The sequence below is a fragment of the Zeus faber genome, assembly GCF_960531495.2.
Source record: "Zeus faber genome assembly, chromosome: 2".
Classification (NCBI taxonomy): Eukaryota; Metazoa; Chordata; class Actinopteri; order Zeiformes; family Zeidae; genus Zeus; species Zeus faber.
The window spans coordinates 9,054,441-9,062,447 of record NC_137189.1 but is presented as its reverse complement, the minus strand read 5'-3'; positions in this window follow the sequence as shown (position 1 = coordinate 9,062,447).

Here is an 8,007-nt window from a genome sequence, read left to right as displayed (position 1 = left end):
TTTCGCTTTTTCCCAATGAGAGACAGAGAGAGATAGGGATGACTTTTATAAAAAAAAACATAAAATCCCCCGCTTCCTGCGAGTATTCAGAGGTGGTCGCCCGCAAGGCTCTCCGTTTTAACCGTGGTGTTTCCGTCTTGAATTCAGACCGAAATCGGGGGCCGTTTGGAGCGAGGAGAGACGCTATTTGCGGCTTCCATATAGCGCCATTTGGAATCACACACACACACACACACACATTTAATTGAAAAACCAAAAATGGAAAAAAAAAGATTAACAATCGATGTCTGAATACGAGATGAAAACTCCTGTGTTTCGATGGATCATTGTTGTGGTTTTGCCCCCCGAGCCTACAAACCAGGTGAATGAGAGAGAGAATTTATTTTTCGTGGTATATATATATATTCGGGGGGCGACTGTAAACCTTCTCGATGACGGGGATGCCGAGTCGAGGGTCGGTCCTATATCTCACATACGGGTAGTAGTAATAATAATAATAATAATAATAATAATAATAATAATACAAAAAGGCATCCCGACACGCCGCACCAAAAACCACTGGAGTCACGCCGGAAAATTCCAAAATCTCTAAATCCTACGATGCTGTGTGTAACAGTTACTGTATAGGCATTGGCCTGTGGATGGAGGTATAGCTGCAATTAACGCCCTTCTGACGTCTCCGACTTAAACACACATTTTTATTTCAGGTTCTTTCTATTTCATGCTCTGGTTTATATGTTATTCACTATAAAAAAAAAGGAAATGTTTATTTTGTTGTGTTTCTTTCCCTTTTCCTAGCGTCGATAAGTCCAGTATTTTTCAATTAAGGTAGTTATCAGGTTCTAGTTGCCAAGTCTATGGTCAGTGGCTGAGTAACTCAAGCAGACGTATGATCGTGTGTCTGCATTTGGAAATAGGTGTGGAACTCTCTTCACCGAATTGGGATTTTGGTTCTAAACCTGCCGTACTGACACGCGGCTGTGATCAGTCCATAGATTTAGAACGTGCTGTCATCAGCGTATAGGTCCATTTTTACCTCCTCAGTATTCTGTCTTATTTACTCGCCCTCCTCTTTTTTTTTCCTTTCCCAAATTATTATTATTATTATTATTATTATTATTATTTAATAGCTGCACCTCATTCATTTAAGTCCTTAATGTAATAGAGTGTTACTTAAAAAAATACAGTGTTGTATTATAGTTTTTTTTATTATTATTTGTGTTTTATATCATACTTTTCTGTATTCCTCTGGTGCACAGACAATCGCTATACACGTCTCAATAAACCTATTAACCTGAAGCTGCTGTCTGCTTTCTTGTAATGTGGCCCCATGTGTTTATGGTTATTTACGAGCCTCAGAATGACGTGGATATATATATATGTATATATATATATATATATGGGATATAAATGCGTAGTTAAGATACATTAGTGGAAGAACGTAAAGAAGACTTAAGTCTTGAGGACAGATTAATTAACATCATTTAGAGAGAAATAACATGTTCTAGGTTATCTGCATTCTGAGCCGGAGTGGTGGGTGTCCCTCACATCCAATGAGAATAAATATTATGAAATGATTTGTTGATATATAGTGGACATACCATTACAGTGATAGTGATAACATTCATTTCAGTGTCAATCATTTTGCTACGTTATTGTTTTCAAACGTGCAATTTATTTTCTCATCTTTTCATTTTTGACCACAGCGTTTTTCCCAAAATATGTTATTTTAATAACTAATTTTAAAACTAGCAGCCAATTCAACATTAACTATAATGGCACTAGTACTCTCTATTATATGTGTAATATATAGACAATTTGACTCATTTAAAGATTGGCTTTTCGGCCACTTCCACGTTGAACTGAAATTAAAATGTCACGTTATTTTCAAATTGGCATAATTTTAATCAGCATTTCATTGAGAAGCTATTGTCAATGTAAAGTCTATAGTTATTATTGTTGTTTTTTACTCAGAGAGTGTTGTGTTGTTTTGCCACCACCAGAGGGCAGGCTGCACCAGTGTGAGGCTGCCTCCCAACATGGGGTTGCCTTAAGTTGCATCACCTCTTCAAGTCATCTGCCATGTTGATAATGAGCATTTTTGGCAGTCATGCACAAGCACCACGCAAAACTGATATAAAGCTGCAGATGTTTTCCAAAAAAAAAAAAAATCATAATAAAAATTACGAAACACATCAGAGGAGGAAACGTTTCCAAAGCACAGCGACGGGGCCCTTTGTGAAGTATTCAACACGTCTCCTGAAAGGCTGCCGGAGACTTGCTGAGAGTCTTATTCAAGAAGTTTGTCGGGAAATGATTTCACTTTTAAACCACTGGGGGAGACGAGCTGCTGATTTAGGTTTTTTTTTTTTTTCTTCCTCTTTTTTTCTTTCAAAAGATTACGAAGCCTATTTCATGGTTATCTTTGTGACACACAGCATTTAATCTCCATCAGAGCGAGGGTGGGGAAGGAGAAGAACAGAAATCCAAGGAGTCTGTGAACGTCTACGGGGCAGAGGGGAAGCACACGGATCAAGTTGCATTGTGGGATATCTAATTAGCCGTATGGTATTTTCTATATCCGGCCATATTTGCGTATGACTGCATCGATACTGTAAGGTGGTAGGAAAACTCAAATATAAATATCCATGTAGATTTACAAGTGACACGTACAAACCATGTAAATAGCTGATATTCCTGTCCTTCGTAGGGAACGTTAAACATATATGAAGGAAAGTGTTAAATACAGAACGATTAGGAACACATCTGGTCATTGGATGGCCGAAACCTAAACCTAGAGAAGGGGCCTAGTACATTTATTTCATTTCATTCGTGTGTGTGTGTGTGTGTGTGTGTGTGTGTGTGCTATGTGTGCGTGCGTGCGTGCGTGTGTGTGTGTGCGTGTGTGTGTGTGTGTGTGTGTCAGGGGACGAGGGTGGATGATGGAGGTTGGGCTTAGAAAAGCAGCTGAATTCTCAGCGGAGGGATTTGTAGGGTTTGATCCCAGCTAATTAATGTGGAACCCTCCATGGGAGTAATGGGTATCTGTGACAGAGAACTTTGAAGGGGATCGCGCGCGCATGTGTGTGTGTGTGTGTGTGTGTGTGTGTGTGTGTGTGTGTGTGTGTGTGTGTGTGTGTACGCGTGCGCACTTATAGGTGGTGTGTGTCTGTGGGTTTGCTTGTTCATATATATGTGTGTGTTATAGGTTCACGTGTGCACATAAGCGTTTGTTTGGGTTTAGGAGTGTGTGTGTCCATGTGTGTGTGTCCGTGTGTGTGTGTGTGTGTGTGTGTGTCAGCGGTAATCAAACGGCTTTGAAATCTTCCCGGCGTCCCCGTATCTCCCTGCGGGCCGACCATCACATCGGCGGGGGACGTCCACACCATTGTTCCCCCAATCCACCCATTAACCACAAACATTGGGAAACTTTAATTACGCCGGGGCCAGAGACGATTAATTAACTTTAAGACTTTGCTTCTTTTTTCTCCGCCGTACTCTTATTTCACTAAGTCAAGGCACCACGGAAAGCTTTAATTTAGCCACACAATTTACAAATCCAATTAAAGCAAATATTAAGGCATCACAAGCTGCTGTCCTGTGTTCTAGTCTTATAAGACTTCCCCCTTTTGTGGCTCGACTAACAGTGAATGCGAGTGTATGTAAGCCGAAAAGAATGTATTAAATGGGGTTAAGAGTTTTAATAAGTTTGATTATTTTATGGAGTTTATTATGCGGTGTTATCCTGTTAGGGAGGGGATGTCGTGGCGGTGGATTGGTAATCTGCAGCGTCTGGTGTCTCGCTGAGTGGTCTCCTGTACTCCTGTTCTAAAAGCAGGAGGAGGCCGAACCTGGGATGAGTCGGAGTCAAAACATCCCAAAATAATACGTTCTCCGCGCGACACCGTGACAGTGGGAGGTTGCGCGCATGGAAAGTGTCTCGACCGTAAAACTGTAGAAAAAGATAATAAAAACAAATAAACTTGACACTCCTTTCAAAGGGTTGGGATAAGGGTGTGGCACAAGGTGTTACCTTGTGAATGTTACACATTCACACATTGAACTAGGGGGGAGGTGTGTTTGAGTGTATTTCAAGGCCGCATCCAAATGTTTATATTTGATCATCGTACAACCTCGCTGAACGCATTGCTACTGAGAAGCTTAGCACTCCTCTGCAGCGTCTCACTGTGATTCTGAAGAGACAATTTGGAGACTGGAGTTCGGCATTACGCCCGCCGCCATCTTGGCATGATGGAGCCACAGCTTTATAGGGTCGACGTGTAGACCGCTGCTGCGTTCTGTTGAAGCCGGAACACTGAGCGCTTCCCGCTCGAGTGCTGAGTCTATTTAAATCGCAGTACCAAGATGTCGCCGAGGTAACGGATCTGACGCCGCAGCAACATGGCGGCACAGCCCGGTTACCGGTGGACAAGGCCCCTCCGAATTGGTTTTAAATTTGGAACCACGTGTGGCTCGCGAGATTAGCAAACACCGCAGCGTCGGCGTTTCCCCCCCAAACAGAGTCGGTGGAACACGTTCAGCTCGAGAAGCGGCGACCACTGACGGCAGATTTCCGCGCGAACGCGACCTCGAAACCTGTCAATCAGGCAACAAGCCTGGACGTCTTCTTCGCAGCGATTAACTTGTTTTTGATGGCGATGTAGACACCCGTTCGAAGAGGCGAACTTAGACATTAACAACCCATGGTCCTGTGGGGAAAGACCGACTTCGCTGCTTGCTGAGATGTTCCTTTTTATTTTATTGACTTGCGTCGCAGTTGTCGCGAACCGCCATCTAGCGGCCAACGGCTGAACTGCAGTTAAGGGTACTCCGCAGTACGTCTAAAGTCATTAAAAAAACAACATGAAATCTCCGTTTTTGAGCAATTTTATTCTGTTTTTGTGTTAAACGTACAACTGTAATGTTCCAACTCGCCCCTTTTCTCCCACTTTCCTTCCGACTCATATTGGTTTGTTATTCTTTCGTTTTTAGGATGTTATTTGTTTTTGTGATTTGTGATGTAAAGTGTCTCACCCTGAAAAGCGCAATACAAATAAATGTATTATTATTAATATTATTATCAATTTTATCTATTTGTCTATCTATCTATTTATTTATTTATTTTTAAGAATTAGCAATATCCCATTTAATAATGTAAGCTACAGCAGGCTGCCTGGAGGAAGCGCCACGACTTCCTGTTTCTTGTTTGTGAGTTAACAAAACCCAGTAAAAATCCAATGAAAGGCAGGGTCGGCGACCATCATTTTTTTGTATAACAGCTCAATAGGATTGAACACGCTTTTGTCGTTGGTTTTTTTTACAGATTCAGCGTCTTCGTTGAAGCCTGATGAGTCCACCATATCCCATAGACAAACAACATGGCAGAAACAGGCAGGTATTGACTGAGGAGGAAGGAGGCCAGATACCCCCCCCCCCCCCCCCCCCGTGTTGATACATGGTAAAACACAGCTGAAGTTAAAAACATTCATTTTAGGTCTTTTTCACCTCGATAAAGCAGACCTCCTGTTACTATCACTGATGCAGTGAAATTACATTTCACTGCATATATGTATGGAAGTATGTATATGTATGTGACAAATAAAAAGTCTTGAATCTTGAATCTTGGTTTCGGTGTTGTTTACCCTTCGTTGAATTGTCCAAATGTCTGCTGTGGAAAAGGTCCATTGGTGTAGATAGACGACGTATTTACTTGCCGTTGCACCCGTTTAAAGCCTGTGGCATCATGCGGTTTCCCTTTTCTTTTCTTTCTTTTTTTTTTTTTCTTTTATCACTGAGCTCCTATTCCTCCCCAATGGGTAAAACCATTGTTTTGATGGCGATGGTACACAAGTCATTTAACTCATAAGGTTGGTTTGATATCATGGTGAGGAGTTTTTGAGCGGCTCCGTTTCCGGAAGTCAATTTCCCGTTCATTCACTCCATTGACGTTTCAGAAAATCCTTATTTAAAGGGTTTTAAGCCTGGACAACCAAGACAAACCAACTACCAATGAATCGTGACCATAAAACATTTGATCCAGAATCGAAAAATGGGGGAAAAAAAAAGGCAAATATACAAGACTGTGTATGTAATTATTAAGGAACTTCACATCCCATAAACCATTGTGAGTGATACCTTTCCAACGACTTCCAACCTCACGATAGTTTAGCGTTGTTCTTCAATTGAACCTTTGTTGTTATTATAGTGTTTATATTGTTAATAATAGTGTTGTAATATATCTCTCCGTGGTAAACGTGACGTAAATGATCGTAGAGTTCAGTGGTAACAGTAACTCACCGCCCACGTGGTAAACATCTCCATGGTAACAGGGAGCTCCAACAATCAGAGACGTCGGTGTTACACTGCAGGATTGCGGGTAGTGTAGTACTTCTCCATGACGTCGCCAATTTAAGATGTTTTTATCATACAGACTTGTGGCGTCTACAGGAGCATATAACATGGTTTCACAGTCTCATAGCTTGGGGTGAGTCTACCTTGGATGGTTACCACATTATAGCGAATAATCAAAACCTCGATTCAGAATGTGAATGGGGTTTTCACTTCTGGAGACTAACTGTTGAGCTCTATAGTTTGCGCTAAAATCCAAAGATGTGTGATGATTACCGAAAAAAAAAGTCTTTAAATGTTTGATGCCTGACTTCGGTAAGTCTTTTTGTATATCCCCGCCATTTTTATTGATAAGGCCCGACCAGGCAAACTCCCACAATACCTACTTAGCAATTTTGTTCAAAGGTCAAAAAATATCGATGGCCTACGCCAAGATGGCTGCATTTTGATGGAAGTCCCAAAGACACGAACAGAGTTGGACACAAAAGCTTTTCAGTTCTCTCGCCCTTCAGCTTGGCGGAGGTTGTCAATTTTGAGGCAATGGTTAAAGCTACGGTTAACGAAACAGGATACTGTAATTGTTTTTACTTCCTAGATTTCCACTTCTATATTTTTTCCACATTTCTATTGTAAATGCTGTTTTAATGCTGCAGTGCTTTGCCATTTGTGGTGTGTGTTCAGTAAAATTGTCTGCTGCTTTCGTGGCTCGGTCTCTATTTTAAAAGAGTCTGAATATCAATAAGAACAATCTGGGAGAATAAAAATCATAAAAAGCATAAAATTAAAAAATAACATGCATCCGTGCTTTGTACCTGGTAGCCTCATAGTGTCCTCCGGGTACTACTGCGACTGGGTTGTAATGCACTAATTGTGACAAAATCAGTTATTTCTAATATTTATAATGACATAATCGGTTTCAACTGAATTTGTATTTTGTTCTGTCATTCCACTGTTGGTTTTCTCTTATTCGGTTATGTTGTGGCCCGATGCTGCTCAGGCATTATCAGGCTGATATGGGCTAATATTCTCCCGCCCTCCTCCTCCTCCTCCTCCTCCTTTACCAGTTCCCCAAACTGCTCTTACTGCACCCTCTCTGTTTTCAGAGCGTGACCAATACAGCCCCGGGCCGGCCTTGTCATAATTCCCTGTAAATGACAACTAATGAAGATGTTATTTCCCCTCATTACTTTGGGTCCTCTGGGGGTCGTAAGGCATCAATTTTTTTTTCTTCGCTTTTTTTGGCCGCTGGTGGTGATACAAACTTTTATTGTTATATCTCGGATTTTGTCGTGTCCTCGCAGGGGGTATAAGGATGCATCCCATTCACCCCTTTAAAACCTGCATTTCACCCGGTCTCGGCTGGACGCGGGTCCAAAATCCAAACGCCGTGCTTTTTCTTCTGAAGGTGCGGTGTCGGGAGACAGCCAATTAGCACCAGTGATAGGTACTAGCTATTTGAGAAAGAAAAAAACGAAAAGAAAAAAAAAAAAAACATTTCTCATTACACCTTATCACGGGGCCACAGAGGGGGGGCAACATGAAGCAAATTAAGAGGGGCGAATGAGAGAGAGAGAGAGAGAGAGAAAAGCGAGGCAGGGAGACTGGAGACATCAAAGTGTTCCGCTCTATTTAAATTGAGTGATCTTGTGTGAAAAGAGC